This window comes from Rhinatrema bivittatum, chromosome 6 (assembly GCF_901001135.1).
Source record: "Rhinatrema bivittatum chromosome 6, aRhiBiv1.1, whole genome shotgun sequence".
Taxonomy (NCBI): Eukaryota; Metazoa; Chordata; class Amphibia; order Gymnophiona; family Rhinatrematidae; genus Rhinatrema; species Rhinatrema bivittatum.
Window position 1 is genome coordinate 315,418,137 of NC_042620.1, and position 24,902 is coordinate 315,443,038.

General features: G+C 44.1%; 1 long non-coding RNA gene across 1 annotated transcript in view; it reads right to left on the reverse strand.

Annotated features, from left to right (window-relative positions):
* Positions 1-4,668: 4,668 nt before the first annotated feature.
* Positions 4,669-24,902, reverse strand: part of LOC115094462 — a 100,114-nt gene continuing 79,880 nt past the window's right edge. Inside the window, exon 5 of the long non-coding RNA XR_003857557.1 lies at positions 4,669-4,991. This is a non-coding gene — a long non-coding RNA (uncharacterized LOC115094462). The remainder of the gene's footprint in view (positions 4,992-24,902) is intronic.

Sequence of the window (24,902 nt, forward strand, 5' to 3'; positions counted from 1 at the left end):
GATAATCGGATTACACCAATAAACCATAAAAACTCTCAAATAAGTACAGGCCAGCAATCATTCTTTTGGCGTGCTAGGGGATCAGGCCTTTTCACCATTTAAGATTTGTTTTACAAGTTCCAAACTGTCTCTTCTAATTCTCCCAGCTTGCAGAAAGCCTTCGGCTAAGAACATCCTCTTTGATCTATTTCTGCTGTTATATTAACCAGCATAATTTTTTTCACAGTGCTTTTAGTTCTTTGATTTGAAGCCAGAAATGATTTCTTTTCTCCACATTTTTCAAAGACTGTAATCAGACGTTCTTAGATAAACATTTAAGAAGCCTTGATCCTTTTAAATTTACTCAATTAACGTCGCCCCTTCCTCATTTATTCCCACCTATAATTCAGACAGTTTAATTTTTCCCATTCATAGTTCCCTATTAACTCAAGGTCTTTTATTTGCTTTTTTTTTTTTTTTTGTGTCTGTATCTTTTCCGTCTGTTATAACTAGATTTTAAGCTCCAAGGCACAGAGACTGCCTCTTATGTGTCTCTGTACAGTGCTGTGCACATCTGGTATGTGCTATACGAATAATTAATAATAATAGTAATAATTATTATTATTATTATATGACGGAATGATATATCAAGCCCATATCTTTGAGACTGAAAAACACAGAGATATAAGGAAGAGAGATGGAAGCACTGCAGAAGGGTCACATCAGATCCTTTACAGGGATTATCAAAATCCATATATATTCTTCTCCAATCAAAAACCTGTTTACTGCATTCGCCGAAAAAAAAATTAAAAATACTTTCTTTCCTGCTTTTTTCAGATGTAGGGGGATTTCCATTGGTAAATGGGTGGTTACTCACAGGAAAAGCAAAAACACTGAAGTTTTATTTGAGTAAACTTTACTGTTACACCACCCAGAGTGGGAAAAGTGATTTGTCAGAATCCAATGGGCCGATGCAATACAGAGCGCTCAGCCGAGCGCACTGGTTAACCCATAGTTGCACACATGATTTGGATGAGCGACCACAACCCCTAATGCAATAAGGGAATTAGTGCATCCAAAACGTGCGTCCAACCCCCGCGAAGCTTAATAGCGCTCATCACAAGTAAATTCATGTTGATGAGGCTATTAGCTATTACCTCCCAATGCAAAAAAAAAAAGAAAAAAACTGCATATTTTTACCCTCAGAGATTAACGCCTGCCCCAGAGCAGGCGTTAAGATCTGAGGAGCCCCTAAGTTGGCAGAAAAGGAGCAAATACTTCTTTTCTGTAGTTCCTCCGACTTAATATCGTAGCGATATTAAGTCGGAGGAACTGGAAAAAGGAGTTAGATTAAAAAAAAAATTTTTTTTAAACACGCCTGCAGTCAGGTTCAGAAAAGGGATGTTCTGTTAAGGAGCGTCTATTTTCCTAACCTGTGGCTGTACCCAGGTTAGGAAAATGGATGCTAGGAAAACGGATGCTCAGTTTTACGAAGTCGCTGACAGCTAGCTCTCCTGGGTGCCCACTGCCGAGGAGGCGCTAGGGGTGCACAATTTCTCCTAGCGCCTTCTTTTTCCTGCGGCAGCCCATTTGCATATTGCATCGGGTGGCCCGGAGAGGTCAATTGGCACACGTTAAGGGAGAGGGCGCTCAAGCATGAGTTTCTGTTTTCCGCGCGCCAATGTTGCATCGGCCTGCAAGTGTGTAAACGCCAAAGGACTGGAAGTGAATCTTCCCCCTGCTTGGGAAAGCCTTCCTTTACAGGGAGGACAGTCTGATGCATTGGATCCTATTCACGATTGTCTAGTACTGTATATACATTAGATTTCTTTCTTTCTTTTTGCTTGTATTTTCTGTGTGGTGGGTTTATTTTGTAGGTGGCTTGTCTGTAGCTTGGAATAAATTTGATGCCTGGAGAAGCTCTCTAACCACACTTGAAGGGGAACTTCATGGTCAAACTTTAACCCAGCTTGACAGTAAGCTAATTGCACAATAGGCATTGGTCAAGTAGGGCCTTCCACTGCTTCTGAGAGCACCCACTTTTTGCCAGCAGCAAAGATATGTTGCTAGGAAGCTCCTCTTATTGCTGGCAATAGGGGGCACTGTATCACCAACTACTCAGTTGCTGCTGGTTCAAAATGGATGCAATCTGCATATGTAGAACATACCTTTTACAGTCTATATGGCTCTAAAATATATTGTTCATTTGGGGGAAATGTTTGACTTATCTTCATAGTAAAGATGCATTGAATTCTGACCATGGAGATCCACTTTAAACCATTCATGACATTCAAAAAGAACAAAAGAAGTGAAAGGAAATGGTGGCAATTATTTTGTAGCAACCCATGAACTCTGATTTAGATTTTTAAGTAAATTACGGTATGTGGAGACCTCCTTGGGATCTCCACTAGATGGCCTTGTATAGGAGAGGAGCATACCAATGTGTGGCATTTTAAGTTGGCAGTCAAAGGAGGAGTAGTGAGGGGTTTTGGTTTTTTTTTTTTTAATCTTCCTGGGATGAGGCCCAGCCACACAACCTGGGATGAGGCACATCCCAGGTTGTGTGGCTGGGCCTCACAACCTGGTGTACCCAGAATAGGAAGAAAGCAGATCATTCAGTCCACAACCTGGCTGGTTAGGTTGCTTCTGGTCCTTTTTGTAGTTTAAGGAGCTCTGGACTTTCCTTTTAGGTGGTTTTCTGGGTCTTCTAGTCCTTGCTGAGGGAATCCTTGCTGCTGGGATGAGCTGCTGGTTCCCCCTCTCACACCCTGTGGATGTACAGCAGGGAGTCTGGTTTGAAGAATTGAGCATTCTTTTGAAGATGTTTCATATTTTTGTATAGGGAGAAAGTTTGCTGCCACCCTTCTTGTCCAAGAGTGGGGAAAGAGGATTGTTCCCCCCCCCCCCCTCCATGCTGCATTAGACCTTTTATCCTGAATGACATACCGACCATCTGGAGAGGAGAAGTGTGAGTATCAAGGTTTCATACGTCTGGAGACCCCCACCAAAGGTTTATCCTGAGAAAAGAGAAGAGGATTGGGGGTGCTGAAGTACATCTAGACCAGGTATTGTTTGGACCCCTGGTCCATTCCAGGATGCTTCTGATCCCATACACGGGAGGGTAAAACCATTTTAGGACCCCAACACTGAGGAATACTTTCACAGATATAAAGAGATTTGGAGATTAAGCTTGTGGACATGGATGTAACCAGAAACAAATGCGTATGGGTCCAATTAATTACCTTGAAAATCTGTTGCTGTAAAGTTGAATTGGAACACCCATTCAGAGTGTTCAGACTGATAATTTTTGGCACATACATACTAAGAATAGTTAACACCCACAGAAAGTTTTACCCCCCTTTATCTTGGGCCCTGGAGGCACATCGGAGAATCCACACCTCTAATGAACTATGCAAGGACTTGGCCTAGGAACTGAGTGTGACCCCTGCCTTTATGGTTAAAGGCCAGAAGAGGGTCTACAATTATATTAGATGATTGCTATACCTGTAGTATTCTGGAACCTCAGGATCAGCTGGCACTAAGAGAGATCATGTTGAGGAGGCCCTTGAATTTTTTACTTATGCATCCTACAACTAGGGACTTTTCCCCAACCTTCATCTGCTCCTTTAGTTTTAAGACAGAATAGAGACCCACCAGTCACTACCTACAGAATCAGAATAGCCTAACACAGATTCTGATGTGTTTTGCAGATTTCACACTGTTGCTGTCACTGTAATATCTTAATTCAGCTGATACAAGCATGTAATAAATCTGACCACATAAGGTGACCACATTGCTCTATGAACACAATATTTTCATTCTGTCCTGGTTTTATAATTACCATTCTAAAACCTTTTAAGGTTTGAAATCCTATGCTCAAAGGAAATGACTATAAATCTCTCATTTCCTATACTATGGGAAATACAATGGGGCCAGACCATCAATTGTTTACACTGGCATTCTGTCTAAGGTCAGCAGTTCTTCCCTGTGGTAAGAGACAAGGTGAGCCAGCCAGTGCTGATTTTGCCTTCTTATATGTATGGACAATGTATTTGTTATATTTTTGTAAGGATGTGAATCCTGGGCCGAGATGAGAGCTGTCTCCACTCACAGGGAGGAGCCCTGTGGGCCTCACCGGCAGTAGGCGCAGTCTCAGCAGCGTAGGACACAGCTGTATGATAGAGACTTTATTATGAAGGAAAGAAAGCAGAGCCCGCGGAGCGGGAGATGCAAATAAGTACAGTTCTGAGTAGTGGGGTAACCCCAGGGTGATACCACTGATGTGAAGATCCAGTAGTGGCCCGCAGAGCGGGGTACGCCAGGAAGTCCCTTCAGACAAGTAGAGATTACCTCAGAAGTGCAGATCTGGTAGTGGCCCACAGAGCGGGGTACGCCAAGGATGTCTGTACTGAAGATGATGATGATGATGAGATAGTCTGAGGTGCAGGAACCCGGAAGTGGATCTTGTAGCTGGTGCTGCAATACCCTGCAGCATAGGGTATACTGAAACACTTCTGCTGAAGAGGAAACAGTAGTGGCCCGAGGCATGGGGTACACCGCAGAGAAGCTTCAGTAAAGCTAGTATCGTTGAAGTCTGTAGTAAAGCACTCATAAGTGGTAGTTCCAGGAGAGTGTCCCGGGAAGCGGGTCAGGTGGTAGTCCAAGGCAGGAAGGCCCTCCGAGGAGCAGATAGCCAGGAACGCGGAAGGGACCCCAAGGAGCAGGTACCCAGAGCGTCCACATGCCAAGAGAGGAATCTGGAACAGGAACTCCAAGAATTGAGAGGATTTAGCAACGAGGGAACTCCTTGCTAACTCGTTGAAGCAACGAGCCGGTCAGCTTAAGTACAGCAGTGATGTCATCCTGAGGGGACGCCCCCGAGGTTCCCGCCATGATGTGTAGTAAGGAGGCCCTTGCATGCGCCTTAGGAGATTCCGGAGACAAGATGGCGGTCGGCAGCACCCACGCCATCCCGGGGACGCTGGGGAGGTCGGCGGAAGCATCCATTCTTCCTAGGATTGACAGAGAAAGGAAAAAGGAGGTGAGTATGAGTGGTCACAGTCATGTGCAACCGATGGACATAACAGTATTCCTGCTTTTCTTGCTTTCTGTGATGCATTGGGAATAGTTCACCCTGTCAGTTATCCCATGGACCTATTTGGTCAGCTTTAATTCTGACTTTCCCACAACTTCCCACTAGAACTGCCAAGTAACTTCAAATCATTAGGGACACCTTTAGTCAACTCTTGATCTGGGTTATCAAGGGAATTCGTTTTGTCTTGCCCGAGTTCCGGTTTTCCACTCTTCACATTCTTGAATTAGAAGACTTTCCATTTTTACAGAAATTGAACCATTATGTCCAGAGATGCAGTAGGGTAAAACCAAGGTTAGGTCAGCCTGCCCAGACAAAATGGGGCCTGGTGGATCCCCTACCTTGGGCAGCTAAACACAAATCAAACCTTGCAATGTATACCAGAAGTAAGGCAACTATCTAATTTTAAGGAATAAGGAATAGGTAACTCAGTTCTGATTTCTGAGCTCCTTTTACCAAGTATTTTCTATTGAAAAACTCAAAGAATAAGTTGAAAAACCATCACTGAATCACCTTGTGACCCAGAGATAGGTGGCCACTGCTCATCCTAATTAGGGACTGTTTTTCTTAGTGACTTAGCCTTATTTTAAAAAAGGAAATCATTATATTAGGAATACAGCTTCCAAAATGAAAAATACCAAAAGATATTTAAACATTGTAAGGGTCACAAGTCCTAGTAGAGAATGCTTTGAAATTTGACAGGATTCAACTGATTGAACTAATTCTTCAACATATAACTTATCAGCTTGACAGAACACAATAAGAGAATTCTATCAGGTTAAGAGTAAAACATAATTTTTAAAATAACTGCTTTTGATCTGGTTAAAAACAAGTGACTTTTAGTTTTACTGGTAGCATACAGTAACTATCAATTGCATATCTCTGAGTCCCAACTCATCTGCACAACATGGGCCGCACACACATATTAGTGATAATGTCGGACTCACCTGTTGGGTTACCTGGTAACATATAGTAAATGACAGCAGATAAAGTCCAAAATGGTCCATCTAGTTTGCTGCATGCAGGCTACCACCAGTTGCTCTGTTAAGGGTAGTAGCAGCTGCAGCTTCGTTCAGGCTACCCGCAAGCAGAAGCATAATCTTTACGTGTAATCGTAAAGTAACCCATTTATTCATTTTCACTCTCTAGCAAGCAGAGATCCCCCATGTTTGCCCCACACCCTCTTGAATTTACCACCTCTTCTGGGAGGGCATTCCCTGCATCTGTCATCCTTTCCATGAAGAAAATATTTCCTGACCTTGTTTTTTGAGCCTTCTCCCTTGGAGCTTCGTATCATGACCCCTAGTTTTGCAGTTGCCAGTTGGCTCCATGTTTCTCAATGGGCTATTCCAGTCCTGGTATTGCTCCACTGAATGCAAGGACTTCTGGTCCTGCTTTTCTGAAAGTCAGTCCCACAAACCCATGGATTAGCCTGTTGCTTAAAATCAAGGAGCTAAAATGACACTTTTCTCCTGCCTTAGTCGGGCACCGCCTTAGCAGGATACAGTTGTATAGGAAAAAAAAAAGAATCAATTTTCTAACCCTGTGGAAGACACGACAGCAGCAGACTGGGAAATCTATTCCCAAATTTCGTGGAGGAGGAGGTAGCAGAACAGGGCCAGGAGAATTTTTCTTCCCACTTGCAAAGAGAAAAAAAAAATGATGCAAAGGGGAAAGGAAGAAAGAGGATGCTTCTGTAACAGAAGGAGGGAAAAAAGAAGAGCCGGGAGAGGGAGATGGGAGGGACAATAAAAGAAAGGATTGTAAAGACAGTGGGAAAGGAATAGTAGATGGACAGTGGAAAAAAGTAAGGGAAAGTGACAAGGGTTCTGAAAGAAAGGTGAAGACTACCAGAAAGAAAAGCATACATCAACGGTTTAAAAACTGTTGTGATGGGGCGTCCAAGCTGTCACTAATACTACCCTTGTAATTTGAATATTCAGTAGCTATAGGAGGGGGGCTGTGTATTTTTGGATTCCTCCCTACCTTTTGGGGGGTCTGGCATCTGGGGTTTATATTGCCCAGGAGCTTGCCCAGAACTTCAGAAGGAAGGAGGAATTTCAGAGGGTTAGGTGGGGCTGAAGCAGCCAAGAGGGAAGGAGGCAGCGGACGATCCCTACAGGATTTCAGAGCAAAGGACTTAGTATTTTGATATTCCCCCCAGGATTAGAAATACTTTTGGGGAGAAGCTTTGGATCCTCCCAGGACCTATAGGAAGGAGAGAAAAGTTTTGGGACTTCTACAGGGTCTCAGAAGGAAGAGTGCCAAGTTCTCTATGGATGGGCCTTTGCTCATCAATTTTGCTTTTCGATATTGGAAGAGGTTGATTAAAGGATTTTTTGGACTTTGGCTTGACCAGTTTGAATGGAAGGGCATATCCCCGATATCCCTGAGGATTTGGGACAAGAGAGGATTTTTAAGGAAGAGTCTGATTGCTGAGTGATCGGAAGAAGCAAGGATAAGAAGATTTTGATACTTTTGACCCATTGAGATAGTGACACCATTTTTCAACTTTGAAGAAAGGTAAGAACTTGGACCAATTGAAGTTGAATGTTTTTGTTTTCTTCTGTTTGCTGATTGACTTCATGCTGGAACCCCATCCAGTTTTCCCACCTTGCAAGGTGAGCAGTTTTTTCTCCATGGATAATGGTGCAAAAGAAGTGAGAAGGGAGGTAATACTTAACAATCATCTTCATTGCTATTATATGTTTGATGCTATTCTGTATTTTTAGCATTGTGGCTTGGATTATTTTATTTAAGTTGCAATGAAGACTACTTTATCTGAACACCATTCTTGGACCCCAAAGAGTGTTGTTCCTGATTTTTCTAATCCTGTTGCTATTATTGCCTTCATTGATCTTTCTCTGAACTGTTACCTGTTGAAGGTCTTCTACTTCTAGTGTGAGCTTTGAGAGTAAAGAGTGGATAGACACTCCAGAGAGCCCTGGAAGATTATTCTTCCTCCCATCCGGACTGACTCTGGATCCGTACCACCCAAAAGTGAAGGATAAAGCACCAGACTTAGGGTCTGGTTACACTGTGTTTTACTTTTATTTTCTAATCTGGAATACTGATTCATAGCCCAATTAGTTATTTTGAATATGTAAATACTTGATGGGGAGTAGTGCATACTGAAATGTGAAGGACCTGGTTACATTTCCAGGCCAGGTCTCCATTTCCCAGGCTGACCAGTAGTGGGGATACCTTAGTGGCGGAGCCTACAAGCCTTGGGAGGAAGGGAACCCCAACCCTTGATCAGTGGTGATACCCTTCAGTGAGATATGGGGGACCATGCAGTTCCATATGGAGGGGGGATGGGGGAGCCGTAAGGCACCCCTTACGGCATGGCTCTTGGGCGCCATGCCATAAGGGGTGCCTGAGGACAGGGGATCCCATTCCACCCAGCGAAAACAAAGCCCCACAGCCACTGGGGGATCCCATCTGGCCCAGCAGCAGAGGTGGTAGAGACCAGTAGCCAGGCCTGGTGCTACCAGGTGTGCACATCCGGTGGGGAAGATGACAGCCAAGAAGAAGAGGAGGCCGTGAAGCCACCGGTGGACCCCATCCCACTGGCAGCCAAAATGAAAGGAGACCTGCAAGACTACCAGTGGACCCTATCCCACCGGCGGCTGAGAAGAGGAGGCAGCCAGCAAGGCCGCTGGTGGAACCCATCCCACTAGTGGTGGAAGAAGAGGAGGCCCACGAACAGGGTGCCCGTTCTCATGCTCCTTCATTGAGCCTGCGTTCAGTAGCCAAACCACATGCAACTAGGACTACTCTGTACTGCTCTCATGATGTATGAGATTAGTACAGAGGAAATACTAGCCCCGCCAGATTTGACTAGTGCAGAGACCAGCACACAAGAAAGAGCAGCAGAATGGGCTCCCAATCTGCTCCCAATAGTGTGTGTGTGTGTGTGTGTGCGTGCGTGCATGTGTGTGTGTGAATGAATGAATGAGAGAGTGACTGAATGTGTATTTGTAAATAGGAAAGTGTGGGTGGGTGTGTGAAAGAATGGGAACCTGACTGGGTTATGTGTGTGTGAATGTGAGCCTGCCTCTGTGTGCTTGAAGAAAGTTTGTGCTGCCCCACTAATCCATGACATGCTCAGGGAGACTGGAAATGAAGTTTTCAGGTATGGAGTGGTGAATTCTCTGTCCGTATTGTTTTAATTATTGGGTGTATCTGTCTGCCATTTTGAAATATTTTATTGCTATTTGGAAAATATTTTAAATTTTGAATGAGCTCTTAATTATTGGATGTTATTCTATTCCTTAGCTCATTGGAAATATTCTTTTTATTAGTATGATTTTACTAATGGGTTTGTTTTATATTCGTTTATTTTATTGTTTGATGATTTATGAGGACTGGTGGTGATTCTGTTTTTTCATTGCTGTGTTACATACAGAGTCTGACTTGTTGCAGTTTCCAGTTTAGTTTCTGTCTCTGTGTTTCTATTTTTACTTTATGGTCTCTTTATGCTGTATTTGGTGAGGGTAAGGTGGGGTATTCTGCTAGCTTGCAGTTTCTATGCAAGGATTTATGGCAGCCTGGTTTGTTCTGTTTTTCCCACAGGATATGAATTGTAGGGATGTGAATCGTTTTTTGACGATTTAAAATATCGTCCAATATATTTTAAATTGTCAAAAATCGCTAGAGGCGATATATAATAGGAATTCCCCCGATTTATCGTCAAAAATCGTAAATCGGGGGAAGGGGGAGGGGAAGGGGGAGGGCGGGAAAACCGGCACACTAAAACAACCCTAAAACCCACCCGACCCTTTAAAATAAATCCCCCACCCTCCAGAACCCCCCCAAAATGTCTTAAATTACCTGGGGTCCAGTGGGGGGGGGGGGGGGGGGTAATCCCGGTGTGATGTTCCACTCTCGGGCCACGGGTGCATTTATTTATTTATTTATTTATTATTTTTATATACCGACATTCATCTCAATTGAGATATCACACCGGTTTACATTCAGGTACTGTAGGTATTTCTCTATCCCCAGAGGGCTTACAATCTAAGTTTTTGTACCTGAGGCAATGTAGGGTAAAGTGACTTGCCCAAGGTCACAAGGAGCGGCATTTGATAGAAATGGCGCCGGCGCTATTTTGGTTCCTGTCCCCCGACGTCGCGAGCATAGGAGATCGCTCCCGGACCCCCGCTGGACCCCCAGGGACTTTTGGCCAGCTTGGGGGGGCCTCCTGACCCCCACAAGACTTGCCAAAAGTCCAGCGGGGGTCCGGGAATGACCTCCTGCACTCGAATCGTGTTGCCGTACTACAAAATGGCCATACGGGCGGCGCCATTTTGCAACGAGGGCCCGCGACAGAGTGTGAGACTGACAGTTTCTACTGTGCTTTGGTTGCTGGGAAAAACAGCATTGTGTTTAAAAAAAAAAAAAAGGAATGAGGAGGGGGGAGCACAGTAATTGTTCACACAGGGCAGCAAAAATGCTAGCACCGGCCCTGCCCGCAGCCACCGGGATATCTCACCCCACCCAGAGGCAGAGGTGGGGGAGGGTGAGTGATTGAGAGGGAAGGGAGGAGTGGAAGGGAGGAGGTGAGTGATTGAGAGAGAAGGGAGGAGTGACTGAGGGAAGGGAAGGGAAGGTGAGCGGGAGCAAGGGGGTGAGTGAATGAGAGGGAAGGGAAGAGGGGTGAGTGAGTGAAGGGGAACCGGGAGTGAGGAAGTGGAAGGGGGAGTAATAAGAGAATGTATGTGTGTGTGTGTCAGAAAAAGGAGGATGTTTGTGGATTTCCTCCTCTCTCCACTAATCCACGACAATCTCAGGGTGACTAAAAATAAAAAATTCCCAGATATGGAGATGGGGACATTTTTTTTATCTTTATTAGTTTTATTGTATTGAAATATATTGATTTTTTTTGGAAATGTTTAAAAAATATTTTATTCTTATTTATTAGATGCTCTGTCATCTGTTCTGAAATACTGTTTATTAATATGGTTTACTATTATGATTGAGTTACATTTCTTGATTTTGTTTGATGAGGAATGAAGATGTTTCTGGTTTTTGCATTATTGCACTGTGTATGGGTTTGGCTAGGAGGTCTGGGAGGGGAGAGAGGGCTGGGGAGCAAGCCTGCTGGGGACTGGGAGGGGAGAGGGAGCAAGGTTGCTGGGCAGGGCCGGGCAGGGTCTAGGGTGGTGTCGGTGGGCCGGGCACTGCCAGTGTATGCGAGGGCACCATTTTTAAAATGTGAAAGAAGGGGTGAGTGCAGGCACTCGCTGGCGACGTGGGAGGGGGGGAGAGAGAGAGAAAACACTGCAAAATGCCCGAGGTGCACATTCATCTCAGGGGGGGGGGGGGGGGGAAGGGTAGTGTTGCATTAGTTTGCCTAGGGTGCTACAGACCCTTGCACCAACACCGGACCTGGGGCTGGGACAATAGGTCCTGCTATTGCTTCTGTTTCTCTGAGATATGTGCTTTTTGGGAATTTCAGTGTTTCTGAATACTATTTTTTTTTTTTTTTTTTTTAACAATACAGGAAAAACTTGGAGATTGTGGAAGAGTTTAGAAAGTTACATTGCAGTCCTTGGCTCTTGGACTCACTCTTTATCTGTTTCTGTTTGCAGAGAAGGGGCAGAGGAAACTCGGCAGCGGCCACCTGTCTTCAGGCAGGGGAAGCTTTAGCTTTATAGGCAGCTCACAATAGTTTGTCAGTTCATTTCTTTTGCTGGGGTTTGTATTAGTGCGACTTCATGACCACGGAAACTTTCACAAGGAAGATGAGGGAGGGGGGCGCATGGGAGGTAACACAAATGCATTTGCCCCCTGAGACTCCAGCTGAGGATTGCCTTTGCAATGGGCTGGGCCAGGTAAGTGGGAAAGGATGTGATATGATAGAGGGGAAAAAAAGGCCCTTGGCAGTTTTAAATGAAAGCTCATGGCTCTGTAATGCAACGGATGCTGGTTCCAATTCAGCTGAGAGCCCAAAGGATGGGAAACTGCTGGGCCGAAAAAAAGATCAAATATTGCAAGAGGTTTGTGTGATACTTAGACTATTAAAAAAAAAAAAAAAAAAAAAAAGTGCTTCCAGAGCACGAGAAACTACATCGTTTATAAAACATTTCAAGGAAGTGTTCCCTATGCTCCTAACAATTCTGTTACTTTTTTTTTTTATAATTTTTTATTTATTCATTTTAATACATAAACAAAAAAAAAATTTGCTTATAAAGAAATATTGCGATTCCAATAACAAACAGAAAAACAAAATTATTTTGTCACCTTCATAAACTCAAAAACAGAGGCAATCACCACCAAGGAATAGCTTATATAAATACTTCCTAAACACCGGTGACCAAAATAATTATAATTTCTAACATTATTTAATATATTGAATCTCGCACCCAGCAGAATATTAATGTGGATCCGGAAATCTTTAAAGGAACACTTTTAGAACAATAAATCAATATTTTAACAGGCTGCTCGTAACAACACATCCATTTTCTTTCAATTTAGGTTAAGATGTTAACTTTCCTGGCCTCAATAAACTCCTTTAGTTGCTCAGGAATAAAAAATACATAACGTTCATTATCTTTCATGAGAAAACATTTGCAAGGAAATTGTATTTTAACAGTATAGCCCAGCCCTATGGCCTCTTGTCTGAGGGTTATAAACCCCCGACGCCTGGCCTGTGTGGCCGGAGCTAAATCAGGAAAAACTTTTACTACAGCCTCATGAAAGTTATGTGGATATTTCTGAAAATATGCTCTCATCACTAGACGTATATCTTTAACAGTAATAAATGACACCAACAATGTTCCCCTATTTATAACTTGTAATGTGGAATCTTCAAGGAACCCAGTCAGGTCCCCTGCAAAGGGAACATTTGCAGGATCTCCTCTACGCGTCGATGCAGGTAGAAAAAAACAGGAATTTATAGAAGGTAGATTTTCTTCTGTTATCTCCAAGTTCATTTGTATGAATCTTTTCAAAGTTGTGTAAGGGATTTCTCCCACAACTTTGGGAAAGTTGGTAAATCGTAGATTCAAATGTCTAGATTTATTTTCTATAAATTCTACGCGTCTGGATATAGCTTGAGAGTCTTTAATTGCTGCAATTTTATACTGTTGGAGCTGTTTATTTTCTTCTTCCATTTTAGTTATTTTCCCTTTCATATCGTCTAGTTGTGTTTGCACTACATCAACTTTATGAACGCTCTGCAAATTAGAAATCTCCATTTTTCCATTCATGGAGTTTATAGCCGAGGCCATGCCCACCATAAACTCCCAGAGGGATTCTAGAGTCACCTGCGCAGGCCTCTCAGGAATGGCAATTAGATCTTTCTTTGTGCTATTTTCTGCGGACATACCTTCACCCAGACTTATGCTGGTTACGGTTAGCCCCTCAGGTCTTAGCATCTCCACCGGACTCGATGTTAAGGGTCTGGCTGTTGCCCCATCTGGAATCAGTGAGGTGAACCCTGGAGTTTGGCCGGCTTGAATCGCTGCCGTGCCTCCACTCCACATCTCCTCTGCTGCGCTCTGCGTAGGTGGTTCTCTCTGCTCCGGGCTTAGAGACACCTCCCCCGTCGGCAAGGTCAGCCGTTCCACGCTTCCCTGCTCATCGGTTTCCTCGGTTCTCTGTTGAGGTGTTGGACTCACGAAACGGGTAATCTCTGTCTGAATACTCGGGGAAGGGTTGGTTACGGTCGGGTAAGTCCGAACTCTTCCCTTCCTCTTAGCAGGCATTTTTTCTCCGATAAACAAAAGACGAAGGCAGAGCGTTCCCGTTTAGGTCTCAATACGAGTGGCCATCTTGGATCGTCTCACAATTCTGTTACTTTTTAACTTTACATTTATTACTGCGGCTGTTGAGGGGCTGTGAATTATGCAGCTGTTGAAGGGGGCATTTGAGGGAGAAATAAAACATGTCCACTTAGCTGGAGAGCAGAAAGAGCATTTATTGGTTCCAGGAATGATGATTCTCTTGCTTAGAATGAGCAAACAATTCTAGTTTTTACAACGCACACTACAGAGAGACGTGTAACATTATAATTATCGCTTTATCTGGCAAGCTAATTCATTTGGTCATTGAATACGTACATTTGTACTCAGCATAAAATCTCGTTACAAAGTCTTTAAGAGTTTAGCATTTTTCTTGCTATGTTCAGTGGCGATCAATTAATGGGTTTTTAATCCCATTTATAGTTTTTGAATTACCTCTAGGACCAGATTTCCATTTTAGAAATAAATGAAGCAATTTTTTTTTTTAAAGCATAGGCTGAGTTAAAGAAGCCCAATTTGTATGTATCCTTTTGAAAAGTCATTTCATCTGCTGGCAGTTTTCACCCTACTGTTTCCTGTTACCTTCAAATAAATGCATCATTGTTCAAAAGAAACACAGGTCCCTCTTATGAGCTTTTGTTTCAGTTCAATAGTAGATAGACCCACAGAGTTAATACAAGCAAGAGAATAGTTTAGCTTCTGGGACCATGCACCAAAAATGTCCTTAGGAAGGTACATCCCAAATTCAGTCATTTCATATCAAAAGCTGTTAAGTTAAAATGCTTCTGCAAAAGGTGTATATTATTAATATTACTAAAATATACCTCCGACAAGGTTTAGAAAGCCTTACAACTGAATGAACACATTTTTCATTAAGTAATTATTTTCTTTGTCTGAAGGTACACAGTACTGTACAGTAGGGATGTGAATCGTGTGATCGATCGTCTTAATGATCGATTTTGGCTGGGGGGGGAGAGATATCTGATCGTCATGGATTTTTTTGGTAAAAAATCGTAAAAGATCGTAAATCGGGGGAGGGGGGAGGGCGGGAAAAACGGCACACCAAAACAACCCTAAAACCCACCCCAACCCTTTAAAACAAATCCCCCACCGTCCCGAACCCCCCCAAAATGTTTTAAATTACCTGGGGTCCAGTGGGGGGGTCCCGGCGCGATCTCCTGCTCTCGGGCCACGGCTGCGTTAATAGAAATGGCGCCGGTGGCCCTTTGCCCTTACCATATGACAGGGCAAAGGTAGCACCGGCGCCATTTTGGTTCCTGTCACCCGACGTCACGAGTGCAGGAGATCGCTCCCGGACCCCCGCTGGACCCCCAGGGACTTTTGGCCAGCTTAGGGGGGCCTCCTGACCCCCACAAGACTTACCAAAAGTCCAGCGGGAGTCCGGGAGCGACCTCCTGCACGCGGGCCGTATTGCCAATATTCAAAATGGCGCCGGCGCTACCTTTGCCCTCACTATGTCATACGACCCGTATGACATAGTGAGGAATTGCTATTGTATCGCGGCTCTAACGATTTTTGACGATTTAAAATATATCTGACGATTGTTTTAAATCATCAAAAAATGATTCACATCCCTACTGTACACAAAAAGGGCGACGTTTTTAAAAGCCCTACGCGCGGCAGATCCAGGAGATACGCGCGGGACTGGGACACGCTCACACCACGCAAGTTTTAAGAGACCCGTAGCCACCTGCGTCTCTCCCGGTACGTGGATAAAAAAGGTTTGGCGAAAAAAGGGTGGGATGGGGCGAGGTCTGGGACTGCACCCATGGACTGCACCCATGGACTGCACCCATGAAGTCAGTTATGCGCACTGGTGCGCAGTGCACTATCATCCCACAACCGCGTAATTTGCTTCTGCTACGGACAGCGTGTAAGTACGGTAGTTAAATTAAAAAAAAAGGGGGGGTAGTTAGTGGGGGGGGAAGGGTTAAGGCTCGAGGCCAGTAGGGTAAAAGGGAGGCAAGTTAGGTAGGGGGTTTAGGACCACCGCTCCTTTACTGGGGCAAACTGGGAGGGAACTGGGAAATAGGCTTATTGCGTCGCTGCATGTACCTATTGAAATCCCACCCCCCACCTCTTACACGCTTGAGATGGATTCACACGCACACATCAATGTAAAATCATGCATGCACATGCGAGCGTCAGTATAAAATTGTAAGTGCGTGAGCATGCGGTTAGCTGATTTTATAACATGCGCTTGTGTTATAAAATCAGCACGCACATGTGCGCCCACACGCAACTCTTAAAATCTACCTTTAAGGCTCTACGCCTGACTGATGTTGACTAGGTTGAAGTGAATTTATGTCTACATTAGGGATGTGAATCAGAACCGGAATCGGTTCTGATTCACATCCCTAATGTGAATCAGAATTTATGTCTACATTAGGGTTCCGATTCACATCGTGCCATTGGCCAGCCCCTGTCACATGGTAGGAGCACTGGATTGCCTGCGCCATTTTTAAAGATGGCGCCGGCCATCCATTACTCCTACCATGTGACAGGGGCCGGCCAATGGCACGGATACCCTGTCAAATGGTAAGAGCAAAGGGCCATCGGCACCATTTTTATTAGTGGCAGCCAATGGCCCGAGAGCGGGAAGACCCCCACTGGACCACCAGGTAATTTTAAAACATTTTGGGGGGGGGGGAACCTAGGGGAGCAGTTTTAAAGGGTCAGGGTGGGTTTAGGGCTTGTTTATGTGTGCCGTTTTTCCCGCCCTCCCCCAAAAAGATAAGAGAACCCCACGAACAATTTTGTGGGGTTTTCCTATCAGTTGCGGGGAGCCCCTGATTTCTGACGACTTTGAAAATATCGTAAGATATTTTCAATCGTCAGAAATATGATTCACATCCCTAGTCTACATACCTCAGAAAATCCAAAGGAAAAAACAAACTTGGCAGATACTGAGAGGTAGTCCTAGCAAGGTGCACACTTGCAGTAAAAAGGAGATGAATATGAGCAACCAGACTGAACTGGGGTTCTCCTACTAGCTCTGCTAGTGGAGCTTCTCCTATAGCTCAGTGGTAGAGCCCCTGGTATGAAGCAGAATTTTACTTCTTTATCCCTTTAACCCAAAGCATTCGTGACACAGACCTTGGATTATGAGACCATTTGGCAGGGTTTGTTTTTTTAAATCTCCATTTGCTTAGCAATAGATATTGGATACCACAAATACTAAAGGATCGTATTGATGATGTGGTAGGTATAGTGCATGCCAACATCCTGGAACAGAGAAAACGTTTGATGAACTTAGTTCAGATACAGTGTCTGCCATTCTCATGCTAGATGAGCTGTTCTCATTACCCCATCAGATGCCTTCCCCCTGGTTGCCACTCACTTTTCTGCTATGTTTTCACCATTGTTTGTATTTATGCTGACCAGCAGGAGAAAAGAAGGCGCTGTAGGCACTACCACCATTGCCACTGGAAGCTCCTTGCTGTCCTCCGAGGCTCGTTCCAGGGTCACCTGCCACGCTCACCTACTCCATGCGTAAGCAAACGAGAAACATAATCCATGGAATGGGAGCTGTGAAAAGTTTGTGGAGCCTAGGAAATGGAGTTTAAAGGAAGCAAGCTCAGATTCATGCCATGGTCATGTCTCTATCTTTGTACTGAAAAGACCCTATCTGCAGCAGTGACTTGGGTTATCTGCTGAATTAGCACAACATGCTACACAGTGCCAGGAACAGAGTCTAAAGTAAAATCATATTCTCATTAGGGCTAGTTCAGAGTAGACTGCCTTCACAGCTGATACCGGATTCTGCTGTTTCCAGTAGATAATGTATAATATTGTTTTGTTTTTGCGTTTTTACTTTTTATTTGTCATAAGTTTAAGCACATGCAGTACTTGTCACAGAAAAGCAAAGATTTCAGCAGCAAAATATAAGCTCAAATTTATAGAGGTAATAGTCTTTAGCTATAAACTTCCAAATAATCACAGGAAATATAGGGGAGAGAAATGGCAAAGAAAGCCTTCTATACACATCAGCATCCATGCCGATACTTAGAAGTTGACTAATCATGACCAGCATGAGAATCTAAACATCAATTGTGAAGGCTCAAAATATATATACAGTATTTCACATTAGATTGTGCGCCAAGAGCACAGTTACTTCCTGGCACATTCCAAGAAATAGTGTTTCGGCTGCTAACACAGGCATAATGCACAGAAAAAAGGTGTAGTTAAATCCCATGATAGCGTGCATTACTTTATCGCATGCCACGTTAACCAACCTTTATTTTCATTTACTCCACCCAAACTCCTCCCACTCAAATGCTAATTGTAAATTTGCATACGCATTTTGCGATGCGGTATTTATTGTGTGCATAATGGCATTATCGCTGGCGTTAGGGCAGTAATGCACATGATAATGCCCTAACACAGTTTGATAAATGACCCTCTCAGCCAGATAAGTTTATTAGGCTAACATTGCTATCCAGACCGTGACTGAATATGGACCTTGAAATTACTAAAAACAGTGTATATTACCAACTCTATTAAAAAAAAAGTTACCCAAAAGCCACACTGAAGCATTAAATAATCACACATGGTTCCCGAGACTCCACATGCACCATCACTTTAGCCACACTTATTTATACCTGTGAGATGAGGAGCTCCTGGGGGATGGGACTGAGGAGAGAGGCTCGCAAGCACATGCAGTACTTTTACATTTTCAAAAGTGTGCGCCTAACTTTACCTGGATAAACTGTCCGCACAAAAGGAAGTGCAAAGTAGCGCAGGAGCTTTTTTTTCTTCAAAAATGTTCAAAAGGGAAATGTCTTTTTCCCTTTGAAAATAGGTGCAAAGTCTGTGGGTAAAAAGGACCGTTGAATTTGCACACCTGCAGGCAGAGTAAAAGCTGCTCTCTTCATGTGCAAAGAGGGAGCATTTGCACGCCGGGATAAAACGGCAATCGTGCAGGCTCTCCGACTCACTGCTGGAGCCAGGAACCCCCCCTCCCCTTTGGAAGTGTCTCAGACTGGCTGATCTGAGTCGCTTCTGAAATCCCATGTGACCAGAGCCTATGGTGAATTTGGGGTGCGGTTGAATTGGTAAAACTGGCGGCCCTAAATGAATATTATTATCCTGTCCTGGGCATTTCCAAAAGCCTCTTCTCTCTTCCTTTTTGAGGAACTCCTGCAGTACAAGATGTCACAACTGAGGGCCCAACTTCTCCTTTTCCTGAATAGTGCTTGCCTCACATTTAGTAGCTCTTTCCTCGCATTTCTGGGGTTTCTGATAACTGCTTTCTGTCTGACTGATAGCAGATGTCGTGCATGTGCTAAGTATCAAACAGAAATTTCTGATGGCCCTACCCCTTACGTAAGCAGCCTCAAGGAAAATGCATATCTTCATGGAAATATTTTACTGGAGAGAATACATTCACGTTTCCGAACACCACAAGTAGCAGCAGCTCAGGCACTCACTTTACAGGTAGAAAATCCTTCTTAACTGAAAGCCGCCATGCACTCTACCTACCAGCATTTCAGTTCCTGCAACATTTTATCAGTTAGAGCGGTTTTTTTTTTTGTTAATCTACTTGCCTTAACTGAACCCTGCCATGACAATGCAATTAAACACATTTTAACCTTTCTGCCAGGAATAAGTTATTCAAAAAGTCAGCATCTCACCCGAACAATCATTTGTAAGTTTTATGACAAAAAACTTTGAAGTGATGTCATCTATCTTGCAAAGAGCTATTTATGATTAATGCGACTTATTTTACAAACATTGGGCCTGATTTTAAAAAGCATTTACATGAGTAAAACTGGGTTTACTGGAGTAGATGGCTTTTGAAAATTGCTACAATAGTATGCCACATTTATGCATGTTACTCTTTTGAAAATTAACTCAGCAGCTTTTATTTCATTCAGATTTTAAACCAGAAGCTCACTCCATCATATAGGTGAATATTTGCTTTTAAATCTGAATGAAATAAAAGCTGTGTTTGTTAGTAGAATAAAAATTGTATTTATAATAGAAAGTTCTGTTTGAGATAGAGCATATCATATCAAAGTTTTTTGTCTTGATTTGTGATAGTGCTTTCTAGTCACTAGTTTCTTTTCTATATATAGTTTTTATGTTTAAATCTTTTTATAATCATTGCAAAAGCTAAACAAAGAAACAGCTCAGTGTGCTGTGGCGACCAAAAAAGCAAGCAGAATGTTAGGAATTATTAGGAAGGGAATGGAAAATTAAAACGGAGGATGTCATAATGCCTCTGTATTCCTCCATGGTGAGACCGCACCTTGAATACTGTGTACAATTCTGGTCACCACATCTCAAAAAAGATATAGTTGCACTGGAGAAAGCGCAGAGAAGGGCAACCAAAATGATAAAGGGGATGGAATAGCTCCCCCTATGAGGAAAGGCTGAAGAGGTTAGGGCTGTTCAGCTTGGAGAAGAGACGACTGAGGGGGGATATGATAGAGGTCTACAAAATCATGAAAGGACTTGAACAAGTTAATGTAAATCGGTTATTAGATAATAGAAAGACCAGGGGCCACCCCATGAAGTTGACAAGTAGCTCATTTAAAACAAATCAGAGAAAATTCTTTTTCACTCAGCGCATAGTTAAGCTCTGCAATTCATTGCCAGAAGATGTGGTTACAGAAGTTAGTGTAACTGGGTTTAAAAAAAGATTTGGATAAGTTCCTAGAGGAAAAAAACCCATAAATTGCTATTGTGGTAATTAATAAGCAATAGTAGCTTGTGATTTATCTAATGCTTGGGTACTTGCCAGGTACCTGTGACTTGGATTGGTCACTGTTGGAAACAGGATGCTGGGCTTGATGGACCCTTGGTCTGACCCAGTATGGCATATTTTATGTTCAGTTAGGAACAAATAGTACATATTTGTCTCCGATATATACCACATGTCAATATAACTATTATATTGGTATAACATACATTTCAACCCATTCCCTCTTCCCTCCCATCCTCCCCCAGCCTGTTGGGAAGCCATATTTTAAGAAAAACAGCAGACAAAGAGGACTTCCATATCCCCCAGGTAGGTAGAAAATGATCCAGTGAGAATTAGCAGAATTGTAATACCAGATTCGCTCCAAAGAGTGAATTAAGGGAGGGCCGTCAGAGCAATCAGGCAACACATCTTCTCCCACTCACAGCATCATGTGGCTCTCTATATATAGGTTTTAAAATTTAACACAACCATGCAGCTACCTCTGGGATGAGTGGCCTCGCAAGTCAATCCTTTTTGTTTTACAGGGGCAAAGGGACAGCCAGTCATGCTGTATGTACATATTCCTCCTGATTCTTGATGTCTACTAACATTTAGCACTACCATTCTGCACTATGAGAAACAAGAACTATATGCATGGGAGGTGAGGTAAGAATAAACCCAGTAACCTCCTTACACATTGTAACTTCCACTTCCCTGTGCACTGCAGCACTACAGCAGCAGACTCCTGGCCAAGGGATGCATGTTGTAGCTTCTTTCAGATCAGCAGTGGGTACTCCTTTGGATCTGCTGCTATATGGTTCAGTGGTAGAATATTACAAGTTTCCTATCTAGGATTGTGTGAACATTTCCTCCACAGAGGTTCGGCTGAGTGACTTGTCCAAGGATCAGGAGCTGGTCTAGATATCATGCTTGAGTCACCTACATGGAAAAGTACAAACAAATAAGGGGTGAACGGAGATAACATCAACAAATAGTCCAGAAGAAAGGAGTGTATCTCATAAATAAAAATAATTCAGGCAAGACATTTCAAAAAGATTTTATCCAAATAGTTTTTTTTATTTTTTAAAATTGCTGCTGTCCACGCGGAACTGTGTTTCGCTACAGTGCTGCGTCGGGGAGGACTTACAGTACGTCCTGATCAGTATATTAACTTTTACATGAGAGGTGACCTTGCTCTTCTCATGTAAGAGAGTTGTTATGCTGATCAGGACGTACTGTAAGTCCTCCCCGACGCAGCACTGTAGCGAAACACGGTTCCATGTCAGGGGATCGTATACTATCTCATCCTGTGGACAGCAGCGATCTAAATAATAAAAAAACTATTTGGATAAAAATCCTTTTGAAATGTCTTGCCTGGATACTTTTTATTGATATGAGATGCACTTCTTTCTTCTGTACAAAGCGCACAACCTTGCCAGGGCATGGGACGGGCCTGGGGGTGGGAGAAGGACTGGGGATTGTGCTGGAGGACACAAATAACTGGGGGAAGGTGGGTGGGTGTGTGGGGGGAAATTCTCCCTCCCCACTGCCGCTGGGCCTGCCTCTGCCGCCTTATTCCTTCTCGGTAGTGAATGAGCGAGCCGAGCGGCTGCTCCGGCGCTGTTGGGTTCGATAGCTTGCGCCGTTCCTTCTCCGCCAGAACGGCACCTTCCACCATAGCGACAGGGAGAGAAGCTCCGCGAGGCAGAGACACTACTAATACCTTCTGCCGCGGCAGTGTTCTCGTCAGGAGCCTTCTGCCCCCCTCCAAGAAAAGGCAGAGTCTGTAGCCAGTTCTCTCCTCCTGGGAATGAGAAATTACCGAATTGTCACTTTTTTCCATGTCGGGCTGGTTTAGCCCGGCGTGTCGTAGAATGCTGCGCAGCACTTCATGTTACTTATCCCATATTAATGTACACTTGCCTCCACTCTTAAAAACAAAAAAAAAAAAAATCCAAACACATTTTGACTGCAGTACTGACCCTAATAGTAATGGACTGGCAATGCAGTGGTTGTAGGGACAGTGCTGTGAAGGCTGGCACTTCAGACTGACCTCCCCAGCTTTGCCAATTACTTAAGCTAAAACTCTTTGACAGCAATGTTTATTTATTTATCATAATATATTGCTTTGGATAAATACTAGTAAACTGGATGGTTTTCTTCTTGGTAGAGATGAAGCTTCTGATGGCCCCCAAAATACGTCACACTCTGCCTTGTGGGTGGGCCCTCCCCACCCCCTGTGTTTTTATAAATTGCTCGCAATGCTGTAATTACGTTTCACTCACAGCGCACTCATTGAATGGAAAAAAAAAAAAAAAGTACATCCGCAAAGGAACAATTTCTAAAATGAGTGAATACCTCAAAGGAGGGCCAGGATAAACTGAGCATCCTGGGACAGGCTCGGTGCTTTTGATGGGGTTTCAGACCGATTACACGTTAATGGACTTCCTGCAGTGCTTTCATTATTGGTTGGGGGGCTTTTAGGGCTTTCATCAGTCTGTGGTCTTTAATTCCTTTTGAAAGTCACTTGTTTCGGCTTCCCTGTTAATGCTAGCTCCATGTGATTTCGTTTCCTATTCAGATTTATTTACTGTTTTTTGTTTGGTGGGGTGGTTCTCGTTCATCACCACCTCCTGGGAAGAGGGAAGCACACGCAGGTTATTGCTTCAGGGTCTGGACCTTCAATCTGAGCTCTGGGAAAGGGAGAGGTTGGGGGGGGGGGGGGGTGCTCTAGACCCAGCTCTGCTACTCACTCGCTCTCTCTGTAACTTTGTGCAACAGTTGGCCCAGATGCTGTCCGCTTTTCAGTCTGGTATTTGGAGTCTGGCAGGTTATCTCGGTCACCCCATGCAGTTGGTTTCACTGATTCCATTTGGAGGCGCCGTGGCTGGGTTGTCTAGCAGGGCTGGTGCAAGAGAATTTGGCACCCTAGGTGAACCTTTAGTCATGCACCACCTCCCCCAACTTACCTATTGCTGGCAGCTCCCGCACAGTGCTCCCTCCTACTCCTGATCAATCAAGACTGCTAAGGGAACGTATGATTTTTCCCAAGAGGCTCAAAGAGGCAAAGAATTGCTAGTGAAGCAATTCCTTCTTCCCTCCCCCATCATTTCCTACTTCATTATAAAACAAGCCAAGTGAAGGATGTGTGTGACAACTGCAAATCTGCAATGGTCATGGTTATTGCAAATGTATCTAGGGAAGTTACCTAAAGAATTACAAATGTACAAACTGGCATTGTCATTTTCAGTGTTATACTGAGTGACTTAATACATTGCATTGGTGAAATAATGCACATCACACAGTGGGAATAGTTGTCCTTGGCAGTGAAGAATTGTGAAATGATGGGTGTTACCCTAGCAACAGATATCACATGGAATGAGGACATGGTTGCTTCTTCACTTGTAAACAGTAGAGATGGGAATTTGAGAGAAACGAAATAAGAAATGAGACAAAATTTCCTATTTTGTTTCATTTCGTTCGCATAGCAAAACAATTGACAATGTGATGAAATTTAGTTGGTTTTCATGTTTCGTTTTGAAAAGCAAAACGAAAAAAAAAGTGATCCGTTGGGCCTAAGTCCAGGCCTGAGGCTAGGGCCTCGCCTAGGGAGTAGGCCAAAGCCCAAACCAGGGCCCTCGGCCTAGGCCTGAGTGCAATGCCAGGGTCTCGGCTGAGGCTCAGGCCAGAAGCCAGGGACTCGACAGAGACCCCAAATAATTGTCCCTACTTACCTGCTCCGAAGGGGATCCAACATTGCTTTGCCAGGTCCAGATACCTGGGACCAATCTGGAGACCAGGTAGATACCTGGGCTTCAGCCCAGACCTAGACCTGATGCTGGGGTCTGACAAGGCTGCCATACATCAAAATGGTACCCTCCACTGGGGAGCATACGCTGTATTTAACTCCAGCACTTCTCAAGCAGATGGCATTATTTCAACAGTGAAGAAAGAAGAAAGAATACATCAGAAGATCTCTGAGACCTGGGCCAAGGCCCAAGCAGAGACCCCAGTATCAGGAACCTGGTCTGTGGATTGGGACCCAGCGTTGCGCTGGGGCCCAGGCTTTGGCCTAGGCTGAGGCACATGTGTCTGCTTTCTAGTCGGGCATCAGCATCAGAACCCAGTTTCCAGACCAGGCCCTGACTTAGGCCCAGGTGTCGGGTCCAGGACTCCTAGCTTGGTCCTTATGTAGGGCGACCTACTGCAGCCTAGGCCTACACAAGGCCAAGGGGTTGGGACCTGGCTTCAAGGCCTGTCCCGATGCCTAGACCCAGGCCAAAGCCTCAGCCTTGGCCTCGCATAGGGGAGGATCCTAGACCCATCATTTTTCTGGGTGGGAATGATGGGTTGGGTCCTGGGTCACAGGAAGCTCCAT